We start from the raw sequence: 14,911 nt of genomic DNA, 5'->3' as shown, positions 1-14,911 counted from the left end.
TGGAGCCGGAGCTGTAATTCCAGTTAGTGAGGGATCAGATGGAGGTCACCGCTGGCCTGTGGGGGTTGCAGAGCACCACAAGTCCACCGAGCTTCTGCGGACTACATTACAGCTTTTATCCTCACTAATGGGATCTCTTGGTGGGGAATCCCAAGGGTGATGGGGATTAAGATACCTGGCCTTTCTCCCACGCGCCATTTACCATGTGGGGCGCAGCAAATATGTTGCACATGCTACTGCACCAACCTTTACATCTCTTGTTTCACAAAGAGACCACACAACATCAGCATTTGGAGTTTGATAAATGTGTGTTCGCACCCAGATTGTCCGAGATCTGTCTTTTTATTCTCCCACTCCATGCACAGTTGGAGCATTTCCACCTCTACACGCCTTGACCCAGTTGAATCTGACACCATTTGCAACCCAATGAGAGAGTATCAGATAATGGAGAGCTGGAAAACACTCAGGCGCAGAGACAAAGCCGCAATGTTAGCTTTCTACCCTGCTCCACTTGAATAACATTGTTGGATACGTTTTGGAGTTTCCCGGCGTTACAGCCAAAGTTAGAGAAAGACGACAGTGAGAGAAACCTTAAGGGTGAATGAAGAAATGAGGGTGGAATAAGTCCCAGGTCTCTTTGTGAAGGCCTCACAATGACAGGAGTGAGGGAAAGTTGTGAAGGAGGGGCTGGCTAAGAAAATCAGTCTATTCATCATTATTGGGCTTTAACTGATAAGACAGCGGTGGGTCTTCTGAGCTCGTCGCTCGTCTGTCGTTCAAACCTTCACCATGATCAGTCGCTGCAGTGCTGAAGCTAGTGGCTGTGTGAGTCACGACTTCACTCTCCATCTGTCGTTCACATGGTGTCTCTTTAAAAAGAAACACAGCTCGGCAACTATCACATGAAATCAACCACCCACACCACCACCACCGCCTCTGCTGCTCTCAAATGTGTTTATTTCCATGTTCTTCACCAAGCAGTTTGATCCTCTCTGTGAGACAACAGCTATGTAATACACAATACTCTGACAAATACTTTGAATTGATTGCTATTTGGTTTTGAACAGCGGTGATCTTTTCTTCCGCCCTGCTGGGGACTCGCACCACCCGGCAGCACCAACAGCGGCAGCAGCTCTGGTGCTGAGAGCAGCAACAAGGAAAGGTCAGGTGGAGTCCATTGTTAAAGAGCTGTCAGGTGTCTGATTCATGGGCAGCAGGTTCACACTGTTTGTGGTGCTTAAACCCAATCACTGTTTCCATATTTTTGTTTTATACACAGGAAGAGAAAGATATGATTTAGATGGGAAAGAGCTTGCAGACTGTGTGCTGAACAGTCTGCTCTGCAAATGTAATCTGAGGACACTGTAGAATTAAAGTAGGACAGAAAAGAGGGGGGGAAGTGCCCTTTATACATTTTTTTTATCATTTTCTTTTGATCTTAATAATGAGCTAATTGTTTCATCTCTAATTCCTAGGTAGATAACAGGTTAATGTTGCTGCTTTGTATCTTCATAATCACTGGACAGATGTGAAGTAACCTTGAGCAATGCACGTATCCCTCAACCTGCACCAATGAAGCTTCATATTACACTCAGGTGTCGTAACAGGCAGCTGTCAACTGTAAAACAGGGAGCTGGAAAAGAACACACACCTTGGTTTAGTTTTTACGGGGTGAGATCGTGCAAAATGTAATAATAGTTGTGCAGTCTGGAAAAAAAATCTAAACATTAACGAACCTATACAGGTTTTCTTTCATGTGTCCTCTGGGTGCTTGTCGTGGGTGACTAGAGGGCATCTGGGACTTGGCAGATGAGTGGAGTTCCTTTGGTTCTGCGGTGGAGTTGGTGAACCGTCGCTCTGTACACTGACAGTCATTCAACACCCTGCCAAGTCACAGGCTCATAATTCACCCACTCTTTCTGGATCCATGGCTCCTCCATTAGAAGACAGAGTGACAGCAACACATACTGTATGCATGAGAGAAGCTTGAAAAGAGACATCAAAATGGCCCCGAAATGATGGGAAACAGAGAAATATACTTTAAATAAATGAAAGGTACCCATTCAACATCTCTCTGTGAAACTCATGAAGGCTTAACACCACCAAAACCGATGGTTACAGGTGCAAAAAACTTAAAGGACTTTCCTTTCTAATAAAACATTTGCAAAACTTCTTTTGAATGATTTCAAACCTGCTTTGTTTACACCAGTTCTGGGGTCCATTCAATATCATGATCTATTTTTTTGAAGTTTGTCGACATAATAGTATGAAAAATCACTCATCAACACAACGTCCACTTCTTTTTTCTGAAGCTTTTACATTTTCTTTTTGGGGGAAAACCACAAGACCCATTGAAAATTATGTTCATTCATTATCAGGCTCAAATCAAACTTCATTGCAGTGAACTATGTTCCACTGTTGGTAATAACATTATAAAACATTAGATAAAACTATATAAACTAACACATACTTCAGTTACATAACAAGGTACTTTTTTTATGACAATTTGCATGGAATCATTTCAATCATTCATTTAAATGTTTTCATAGGACACAAGTTCAGTGAATTCAGTTCATGAATTGTTAATAGATGTCTGGATTCTGCAGATGCATGAATAGATCGACCTTATCCTATGTACTTAAGTGCGAGTGTCACTGGGAGCAGGTCTTGGATGAGTAATGGTGTTACTAATCTGGATCTAGATGGGAGTTGGACGTGAGGACACACAGCTGCAGCGCAGCCTCGTCTGTACTGAGATCAGCCTTTGGCCACCGCAGCCTCTTTCTCTTACAGACTGTTGTCACCGGTCCCACTGTCTGCATGAGCCACAGGTTTGCGTTGCCTCACATGCTTCGGGGAAAAACAGGAACAATTTATGTCATTGGATCAGTGGGTTTTATTGCTGTTGGATGGATCGAAAGGGATTTCAACAAGTTGTTATTTTTAATTGGGGTTTCACAATCTATATCTCCAGAACAAGTTAATGAGTGAGATCGGAGAGGATAGTGAACGTAGAATGTGTTCAACAATTGTGCAGTCACTAAAAGTATGGCAGGTGGAGACAACTGAGATGTGGTTTACTGGTTTTGCTGGTACAGGACGTCTCTTTCAAAGCCGCCTTGGACTGGATCCTTGGTGTCAAACACAGTTGAGTTTTTCTTCAAGTTTTCCTTGGCTTTGCATTGGGTGTTTTGGATTCTACCGCTTATTATAAACAGACATGCGTTTGCAAAGCTTTTGTGATCATCCCAAATTCTCAGGCACTCATGTCCTGTGGGCTTTTTGTCCATGTGGCTGCGCATAACCTTGAGATACGTTTACAATAAAACAGTTGTCGTTGGAATGTTTTGCCTTCAAGTTTTTTGGAGCTGTAAATCGCTGTGCCATCTCCTGTCTGTTGAATTTATAGACCCCAATCAGTCGTGGATTAAATGCTGGTCAAAAACAATAAACTCCAGCTGAGCACACAGCAGAGATGTGCCATGCTTGAATCCAATTATGAGCGTCATCGCTTCATCAATCTGTCCGGAGCTGAAAAGAGAACCAGTCAGGGGGACAAAACCCTGAACCCGAGCTTGTGGCTGATCTGCATAGAGCATTTTTCTCAGGAAGATAAGCCCCACGGCTCTCAGGGTTCTGTTTCGGACACCGGGAGTGGGGGCCCGCTTTGTTTCTGTGAGATATGCAGCGTTTAAAGGATTAAACTGTGGGTGTGGAGTTGCCCTGGGCGCTCGGACAGCTCTGAAGCGCAGGCTGCGGCTCCTCTGTTCAAAGCACACAGGAACAAGAAAAAAACGGCCTTGTAAGGCTCCAGTAAAAAGTGCATGGCCAAACCTCAGCGAATTCCTGATGAAGGAAAGAATGTAGCAAGACAAGCCACGTTCTCTTCCTTTTATATATATATATTTTTTTTCACAACCATGAAAAACTCCCAGTGCGTTCTTTTGGCGTGCTTAGCTCCTCATTCACTTGCACAGCTCTGGCAGAGTTAGAATCCTAAATAAAACACTGTAGTAGATATCTGGGGGGAAAAGGTTAGCAGTGGAAAAATGCTTTAATTTCCATGAGGGAATGCAGCAGCAGCTAAACACACGCACTGATCATTTAGCCCTTGTTAGGACATTTAAATTGTTTGTTGGCGAGAGTGGCAGGATGTGTGAAAAGAAGGCCTTGTTTCTCTGTATTCACAGACACATTGTTTAGTGTATTGCCGAGGAAATGTCTCCTGTTGCTTGAGTGTAACAGAGTTTTACACTTTATCATTTCTTATTTTCAATTTGTAATATTTAATTTTTGTTTATCATTTAACGATCCTGTTGAGTATGAGTGAATTTTACCTTCATGAGTTATTTTTATTTAGCGTTATTTCTTAAATCTGGAAATGACGCCCACCTCTTCTGCGCCTCCTAGGCTTCCGTAGTCCCGTCTTCCCCTCACAATGATATTCTGCATTGCTGAGGGAAGCGGATGTGCAGAGAGAGCGAGAGACCAGAGGACAATGTGTATGTTTAATGGTCTTCTGCAGGAGAAATTGTACACGGGGAAATCATCTGAGTCGACTTCTTCCATGCCCTTTTCCACATCTGTTCCTTGAGCCAGGATAAAAACTACAATTATTTGGTTGACTAAAGGAATAAAATGACACAAAAATTAGAAACATTCAAATAAAAAAACTTAATTGAACTCACTTTTCAGCCTGGTTGTTAATTTAAATCATGAAAGGCTTCATTCCTCAAAGTGGCTTTTTTTTCTCACACACACACACACACACACACACACACACACACACACACACACACACACACACACACACACACACACACACAATGGCCCTTATCAAGGCTTCTTCGTTACCTAACAACCGTGTTGTTCCTGTTGGCAGGTTTTTTGTGAGTGATAACATTCCAGAACATTCCACTCAGGACTCAGGTGCTCCTCCGGACTTAATGATGAACTGATACATGATGATCATCGTCATGATGAACATCTTACACTTTTTAACTGGGATATAGTCAGGTGACTTAAAGGGAATTTGAGTTTGTTTACAAGGTTTATTTAAACCTCTTTTTGGAGGAGAAATCTGCAAAAAGGTTATTACTGAGAAAGGTTTTAAACGTGTAAAAAGTAATCATTCGAAAAGCACGGTAGGTACAACACTTAAAGAAATGTACGGCCATTAAATATGTTTGGAGTTAGTGGGGAGAAAGTACAAACCAGCATCTCAGTGCAAGTAGACTGGAGCTGAGAGATGATCATACTTACACACTTAAAGGGCCAAATGGGGATATGCAGGTGGGAGGTAAGAGTATTCAGTAGCAAACTCATCAATGAAACTCAACTGTCTTGGCGCACAAAGCAGAGACTCACACAGAAGAGTGTCGACGGGAATGTTCACTCTAGAGCTGTAAATATTTGGCTGGGTCTGTTTACAGAGTCAGTAGATTTGTTCCTCCACTCAAATGACCCGAAAGCTCACACATTTGCATTTTCCACAATGTATAACAGCTGCGTGACCATCTCTACTCCAGACTCTTTCACTTCAAATGTCACTGTTGATCACAGATGGAGAGACACTTCTGTATTTTCTCTGATCTCACCAAGCAACTCAGAGCTCACAAGATTTCTAGCAATCTCTGAGTAATTTCTCCCCTCTGGTATTAGTTAAGATTACATAAATATTCAACCTACACTTGGGGCACGTCTGTCATTCTTAAAATATCAAATAGTTTGACGCTGATCTTCTCTTCACACTGGGAGGTTGTGTGTGAATTATTTTTTCATACTTTCTTGGAGACATAACATATAGTTAATTTCCCTAATGGACGGCATTATTTTAAGGGGTCAAGATTTGTTCAGGGTTTTGATTAAGATAACAAGGGATTATATTAGTGATAAAAATGAAAACTGATTGCAGGGTTTGGTTCTCAGTTGTTTCTGGTTCAAATAACAATATATTATGAAAGTTTACATCCATATGTGTACTGTTTTCCTTCAATATCACCTCAAAGAAAAACAACATTGACAAATACAATCGTTTTCTTATTAACATCACATATCTGTGGCCAATATTCTTCTACAGAGACCTGGCTTTTCAGCAATCTGGGATGTGAATGAATAGCGATAAGTGGTTTTATTTTGCCTTTGGGACCATAATCGCTGTTGTAACTACTATAGCACTTAACATACCAGCATATACCTTTTTTACTTTCCATTTATCCAAAGAGATGTTCCAAGGTTGTTATGGGAGGCCAGAGGTTGGAGCGACTTTTGGGATGACTTCCAATCTCAGCAGTAAACTCTCTCCTACCCACTTTCTCTGCCCAGACCGGTTAAAGATATGAGGAGACACACTCTCCCCTTCTCTCCTGATGGATTTCATCGCAGTTTGCATTCCTTAGTTCTGTTTTTGCTAACTGTGTTTTTCCTTTTTTTCTTTTCTATTCCTCTTACAGCTCATGCTGCCAAACTAAAATGACATCATGCCGAGGGGAAGTCGGGCTGAATACGTACCCACAAGGCCCTGCAGGAGAACCAGGGAGCAATGGCTGGAGGGGTATCTGCTCAACAGGAGGATGAGATATTTATCAGGCAGGAAAATATAACGTCCGAAAAGGTCATTTCTGGCACAGATGAAGCTCTGTCAAGTGCCGCAACAACATATGGACTGAAAATGTGGAAAATGTCTGGACTGTTTTGACCTGATGATGAGAAGAGATAGAGGACAGACAAATGGGATGAAAAGAGGCAATAAATAATCATAAAAAGGGGACATAAAACACAGAGGCTGGAGAGGAGAAAGGGGACATTCTTTGTGTTCACGGTCCCCCTCTGCAAAGATCTGCTCTCTAAAAAAGGCCCCAGTTGCAGCGGTTCCTAAGTGACTAGAGGGTCTGGCAGAGAGCTGGTCAAGAGCTGCAAGGTTGTTATAAAAGCTACACCCTACTGTTTTAAGGCTCAGAAGCCTTGTTTGAATCTGAAGCCAATTATCAGATTAGAGAGTCCAGAGAAAACCCTGTGATCCAGTTAATAAATCCCCGTTTGCTTGCAGAAACTGTCGTGGGGCCCTCACAGCATGTCAGCTGGACGCTCACACAAGTCCTGATCCCCCCAGCCCACCATGATCTTCATCTTTGTTCACCACCTAAATGAACAACTCAGTCTAATTTGCACATGAAGAAACATAAGGGATGATGAAATCCGTACAATGTGGGACTATTACAGGCTTCGACTTGTGCTCAGTGCCACAGCATTATTTTCATGGAAATTTAAGGTATGCCTGCTCACACAAACGCAGCGTGAACGCACACATCTGGAATCCTCCATGGCGCTTTCCTCCAGGCTGAACAAGCTCAGCCCCGACAGCTACCAGTAATGACACATATTAGGGATTCCTGCACAAACAGTGAATTATTATAAAGAAAGTCAAACACAAGCAACGCAGACCGAGTGGTAACCTGGTGGCATTCATTTTCAGTTTCCCTCATTTGTTTTTCTCTCTCCCCAGTCACAGAGTGACAGACTAATAACACACTTCCCTCTAAGTGGTCAGACGTTAATGAACATGACAGTCGTTTTCTCCAGAGGGGGAAAAAAGAGGATCTCTGAGGCATATGTTTGTTTTCTTACATGAATCATCTTGGAAAGTGTGAGAGTATGGGCCAGAAAAAGTGACTGAGAGTGTTGAGAATTGGGGGGTCACTGACCCTCAGGACCTCAGTGTTAAAGACACAGACATGAAGAAGAGGAAAAATACAGCCCTCACTCTGTTTAGTGTTCAGTGTATTACACCTGAAACAGGAGTGCACTGCAGTATATTGAAAATATGTAAACATGACATTGTGCCATTTGTGTTAGTTAGGCCAGTTATCTTAAAAAATGCGTCAGAATAAAATGATTTAATACCACAGGACACCGATTCTGTGTTGGCTTGTGACACATTGAAGATTGTTTCCATTGAGGGGTTATAAGAGACCAGAGGAGTATCCAGTATTTCACATGAAAAAGATAAATAAGAAACACGATCAAGTGGACCGAACATAGCATAGTAGCATGTTTATGCTGAATCAGGGGCTGACTAAGTAAATACGGTATTTCAGGCGATGGTAAAGCAGGTCTTTTGGTTGGTCGGATGGTCGGCTCACCACTTTGGTTCAGACTTTGGTGATCAACCAACTATTCTTTAAGTTCCTTCACGAGGTAAGCATTTCTGTTTTAAATACATTTTGTTTTACATTTTCAGAATGAAGGGTAAACACGTTGATGATCCCCTGACTTGTTAGCGTGCTGATGTTGGCCTGTAGCTCAAAGCCTCTCAGAGCTGCCAGCATGGCTGTAGACTACGTATGTACCCCTTCTGGACTGCTGGATGCAAAAGTGTATACTTACATCAAAGCAGAGTTGTTAAAATAACGAGATGCTTAATCCAAGAATAATTATAAAAAAATGTATTAAAAAAACGTCATTTTCTCAAGCAGTAAAAATCTAAGTCTTTGGCAAGCATGCGCTACAATTTCTGTGCAGCGCTGCTCAATAAATCCCTTGTGCCAAAGGCTGATGTTTACATCTGGTCTGTGCACTGGTGTCTACATATGAATGAGCACAATGTGTGACGTGGAGGTTGAGTGCAATGCAGGAGTGTGGAGAATGACACCATCAAACAGAGGCAGCAGTGTGTCGGTGTCACAGAGTCGATTCTCAGTACAGGAATGTTCTATCATCTGGAGTTAACATGTTCTCCCTGCGTTCAATTGTGTGTCCTTCCAAATGCATAAGACATACAAGTCAGGCTAATTTATAGTCTAAAATGTGACCTTTGCGCGTCTGTATTCGACCCCTATAGAGTTTATTTACACTTACCACCACCCAAAGCATGCTGAGAGCTTCGAGGCTCCAGCCTCTTGTGGCCCATGCGAGGAATAAGCTGGTGAAGCCTGAATAGATGAATGAACATGTCAGACAAAACAACTGGTTTCGGAAATGAAAGATATACGACCAACAGCTGTTTTTAACAGTTAAAAGGTACGTTTTTCCTTTATGCTGTCAAATATACTGCAGGTGCCTCGTCTGAAAGCTGAACCATGAATAAACCGTAAAACACATGTTAAACAAGGAACTGCTAATCTACCGTACAACAGACAGGAGACAGGTGGGACTGGACCCGTAAGGTTTTTGACAAGCCCTCTTAGCATACACATTAATTTACACAGGTTGACAAATTGAGAAAAATGTACTGAAAAGTTTCCATCATGTGGAAAAAGCTTTGATAGAGTTTTACAAACAACATTAATAATTTTTGGAAGATACTTATTTTCAACAAACAAAGAACTTGGAGGAAAACTAAAAGAAAATAGTTGCTCAGAACATCACTGTTTTACTGCATTAATGTTGTATTTAATGAATATCTTTCTTTTCTGGTTTTCCTCTACTAAAAGTTAATAACATGGATCTTTTTCAATTAAAGGTATAGTTTTGCATTCTGGTAAATACACTTATTTGCTATCCTGCTGGGCGTCAGATGATTGGATGAATATCATCCTCATGTCTGTACGCTGAATATGAAGCTACTGCTTATCGTAGCTTCATATAAAGACTGTAGTCACGGAGACAGCTAGCTTGCATACCAGCACCTCTAAAGTTCTCTAATTAACTGATTTGTATCTAGTTTGTTACAAACACATTAAATTGTTGACACACAAACAACACAAAAGTGCAAAAATACTTGCTTCAAAATATTGCATGTCTCTGGCTTTCCTTTATTATAGATAAGAGCAGGAGGAGTGGATCTGGTGTGCGCTGTCTTTGTCAAATTTACAAGGAGTAATGAAGTTTGCCGTCTTGGATCAGACTGCTGAGCCTCCAAGTTGATATACCGCATACGAACCCATTCTGAACGTGATTGGTTGATGCTTTTGTTCGCTGTCGGCCTAAAATAAAAAATAAAAACATTTAAAATTGGCCTCATCCAAAACAAGTTGTGTGGCTGTGTGGCTGTTTGGCCGCGTGACATTCATGTTCTCAGTAAAAGTATTTAAGACAAAAACAAGAGCTCGAAAAAATTTGTTGTTGTGCAAATGAATCGCAAGAAAAAATAGCCAGTGTGTAAAGGCCTTTAGAAGTGCTTGTAGACAGATGTTGTTGGACATAACCAGGCTGCTTCTCCCTGTTTCCAGTCGTTATGCTAAGCTAAGCTCATCGACTGCTGCTCGAGCTACACATCTACCTAACAAACACAAAACTGGTATCAATCTTCTCATCTTACTCTTGGCAAGAAAGCAAAATATCATATTTCCCAAAATGTCTTGCTATTCCTTTAATAAAGCTCTTTTGTCTAGTGCAATTTTACAGTCCTGGAAAAGAATATGAGCAGATTTTTTTTGTGAGGAAGAGCGAACGGAAAGGAAAGAATCCAGAGAAAACAGAAGCCAAGTTGCTCAATGCCAAACACACACACACACACACACACACACACACACACACACACACACACACACACACACACACACACACACACACACACACAATGGGAACCTCTTGTGCTCGGTCTCTGTAGCAGACAGACAGGCAGTAATACCATCACCACACACAGCATGCTTACAAAGTTACACATTCACACCTCTCTGGCCTTTTGCCTGCTACCGATCCTCCTCATCCACAATGGTTTCCCTCCCTATTTCTGAGGGAATATACCTTACACTTAACCTGTCAGCACTACACCGTTCATGCTGCAGGAACAGCAACGGCGGAATATTTTATTACAGAGGATGAGGAGCAGTTTCGGTAGCCTAGGTGTTTCCTCTGTCGTGACATTTGCTCCGAGCACAACAGCGGTCGCATTGTGCTGAAAGCCTGACCTGTGTCCTTGTTGGGACATTCCTCAGCATTCCTGAAAGCACTGTCACCGTGACTGCGAGCTCTGTTTCGGCACCCCTGAAGCTTAGAACAAACCCCATGGGAGTGTTGGTGCACGGCTTCCCAAATTCCACATGTTCCCAGAGATTCTGAATGAGAGATAAAAGGCCTCTTGGAGATCAAAGTCAGGTGGCAGAGGATGAGGTGAACAATCTGCCAACATGCACCAACAGTCCTCTGCCTTCCAGCTGCGATCTCTGAGCGTTCAGGAGTCGGTCTTCACTTCTATGTTGCGTTGCTTTTGGCACAGATGATAATAGGACTACAGTAATGCCAGAAACAAGACTTGTCTTGCTTGAGTGTAGCTGTGGACTACAATGAAGAGTCAAATGTCTGATGTGAAGAAGAACATAAACATGATCCGAGTCAGAAAAGGAAATCATGTTGAACTGCATTGGATGATAAATACAATATTTATACCATAAACGAGTTAAACTGATAACGTTAAACAATATGAAAAACATACATTATTATCTTATTTTTCTATTTAAAAAAAATCCATTTTCTTGCAGCCTTAAATTTGAAAGTTAACTGAAGTCAGGTCAAAGTTCTCCAATGTGCTAAAACTCAACCAGAGGTTGGGCTTCTGTTACAATGCCGTTTGTTCTGAGATCCCTATTTAGTTTGCATTACTGATCCCTAGTGGACATTTTAGTTTCATTTTTAAATTCTCCATTTTGGTTTCAGTTGAACAAAGAGCAACCTATAGTGTTCAGGCCAAACGGTTCCCTCATCTCATTTGACCCTCGGAGTTAATATCCATGAGCAAAGATATTAAATATTGCAAGAATGAGGGAAATTGTTCCGTGAAGGAAAATGTTACTTTAGTTGTTAGATGAATGGGGCTACACATGCTGGTTATTTGCTTCATAACGGAAAGGAGTATTCTTGTGGAGGTCTATGCTAAGCTAATAACTACAATGTATATGCTGCTTACCTGCATGAGTTATTTACCGTGCTGGATATTTATGTAGCTTAAAAGTTCTTTAATGACATTTCCTGTGAAGAGATGCCGGAATGAGAATGCAGTACATGGAACACACTATTTGTCATTTTATATGCATATATGCGCTGGTGCAGAATATTAATATATGCTTTGTATTTCAGTTTTACAGAAACAATCCACTCCTTTTTCCAGAATATGGCTTTATTGGAGTTTTTCTTTGCTATCTGTCTAGCCCTGCTCAGACACACTGTCCAGTGGAATCATGCAGAGGTGGAAGGTCTGTATGATCTAGAAAAAGAGAAGGATTGCCACAGCAGCCTCACCTGAAGCGACAGTCAATGAAGCAGCAGCTTAAATAGAAGAGGAACCTCTTGAAGACTTATCACAGATTAGCTCTAGTCTCTCAGCAACTGCCTGTCACACTCACATGCAGAAAATCGTCAGCTAAATGCAGTTCACAGCGGTCCACCTTGCAAAGCCAATGAGTTTTCTGTCATCGCTGCAGTACAGAAGAGACCGTAGAGGACATGCAAAGATTGGACTATTCCCTTTATCCCCCTCCGCCAATGTCTCCCACATCCAGCCTTAGAGACACATTTGAAGCAACATAAATGACATTCTTGGTCAAATACCTGGTCAGGATGTCTTGATACTGCAAGAAGAGTACACTCTACAGTAGAAAAGCTTCATTGAAATGACCAGTTTGGGACAGACCACCACTACTGCATTTATAGATGTTTCCTTGAAAAAATAAGAGGGGCTTTTACAGCTTTTTACAGATTATTTAGGCAAAATATTACCCAATGATAGGTAGAAATGATGGCCAAAGATTGGATATTAAATAAATGATATAAGGAACCGTCTGTATGAGGTTTCAGGTGTTTCCACACTGAATCCTTGTTAAAACTGAAAGGAAACTTGTGCTTCTTTGTTGTATAACAGATGCAAAAGGGAGCTGAACTTCATTTGCGTCTGCTGCATACTTATGCATCACATTTATAAGTAGAATTGTATGTGCAATATATAGCCTGATAAAGATATAGAGATGTATCACTACTTAAAAGATGCACCAAAATCTCCAAGCACAAAGCAACACTCTCTAGTTATGTGTTGTCCCTTTCACACAGGGATGTCCTCTGGATCATCGTCCTGTGGTTTCCTCCAGAATGAGTCCCAAAACCTCAGGAAGAGTTGTGGTCATTTTTATCAGAGCTTGAACATATTCTCTTCATATTAAACCATGTGTTTCAACACTGAAATAGGTTCTAACAAAGTTATTTCATGCCTTTACATCCCAAGAAACTCACTTGGATTCTGCAAGAGGAGTACATTCTACAGTAGAAAAGCTTCATTATGGCCCACAGGAATGCTGGATCTAGCAAGGCTTTAAATTGAAGAAGACCATTGTGATTCCTTTCCAACATTCACATATTTCTTTGTAACATTCCTGCAGTCAAGCAATGACCATACATGATTGGAGTTTTGCATTCTCCATTAATATGAGCCGTTCAAAGCCAGAGAAATCTGTCCAGTACAGTAATCGGACACCAGTGAATTGCACCAGAAGCAAGCATCTAGATGAAAGGAAAGTTTATCTGAGGGAAATTTCCATCTGCTTCTGGTGGTGTGCGTCTACATAGCACATGGTTAAGGACTGTAAGGCGGCTGTGATGTGCAAGGAGTGTAGTAGTAATAAGCACATCTCTGCATTACAACCAGGTCCAGCCCCTTTGTCAGTGGATGCTCTGGTAACGTAAAAAGAGGATGGCGGGGAGCGAGTAAGCTGCTCTTTGCCTGAAGTCACATCCAAGTGCCCGGAATCTGTAACTCTTGGGCTCAAATCATGTTCTAAACTCTGCTTTGGTTGTCTGTGTACCCCACTAACCATCCTGACGAGGCTCAGTGAGTGTATGCAGTGTAACCGGTCATTGCTGAATAGTTCTTCTGTTTGGCATCAGTGGAGATCCATCCTCCTACTCTGAAGATGTACTCAGGGCATAATGGAGACAGCAGGAAGGAAAGCAGCAACTTCATTGTTGCATCACTCTGCATTGTTGCATGTGAAAACCCAGGTAGCACTTTCCCTTCTCCTGTAGTGCAATATCATATATCTGACATTCCTGTGCCACACAATACTTCCATAACCTGGAACCAGTTGCAGACAAAATTCCACCATTTGCTCTGTCTGTCAAAGACGGCATCTCTCTGGAGATAATGGACAGATTAGTCTACACCGGTGAAGCCCACTGGGTGGCACCCTTATGACCCAGCACTAGCCCTGAGGCAAGGGGAAGAGTGTTAGTACTAACTCACATTTGTAGTGTATCATCTCCAGAAACAGGGGAAGATTTGAGTCATTTTTGATTCAAGTGCCCAGTTTGAAGGCGTCGCATTGAATGACACTCCTCAGGGGACCAGACCATAATATGCATGGTGTCTTACTGCAAGGATGTTGAACAGATGTTTTACTGCTTTAGGGTCGGAGAAGATCGCCACAATTACCTCTGCAGGTTCCTGTGGTTCGAGGATAATGACCTCAGTTAGGGAGTCACGCTAATATATATTGTCATAAAGAGACACCTTTTTTTCTTCTTTTTTTCTGTTTATGCGTGCACTCTCACGAATTGTACAAATTTAACTGAGTTAATGGTTACCCAGCTTTGAAAAACTGTGGATGCCATATATGCGGGTACGAATGTATACTGTGTAACCTAATACTGTCCAAAAAGAATAACAAAAAAGAATGACAAAAAAAATAAAGAGACAAAAATGGTATAAAACTTATCATCGTTTAGTGTGGGTTTAACACGTGTCCACTTATTATGACGTGTGATGAATATAAAGTATATACACTGTGAGAATAAGCTGTAATTGAAGGTTTATATCAAACATTAACTAACTCCCCTCCCCTCAGCAAACACGCTGCGGAGGCGGGGCGCTAGACCCGTGAAGCTCCAGAGAGAGTAAACACTTCTTTTCAGTGACTTTTATTTGTGTCTCGGTGTCTGAGCCGAGCAGGTTCCAGCAGAAGGACTATCGGTTCCGGGTCCGGACATG

This window comes from Taurulus bubalis (assembly GCF_910589615.1).
Source record: "Taurulus bubalis genome assembly, chromosome: 13".
NCBI lineage: Eukaryota > Metazoa > Chordata > Actinopteri > Perciformes > Cottidae > Taurulus > Taurulus bubalis.
Note: the sequence above shows the minus strand (reverse complement) of the source record.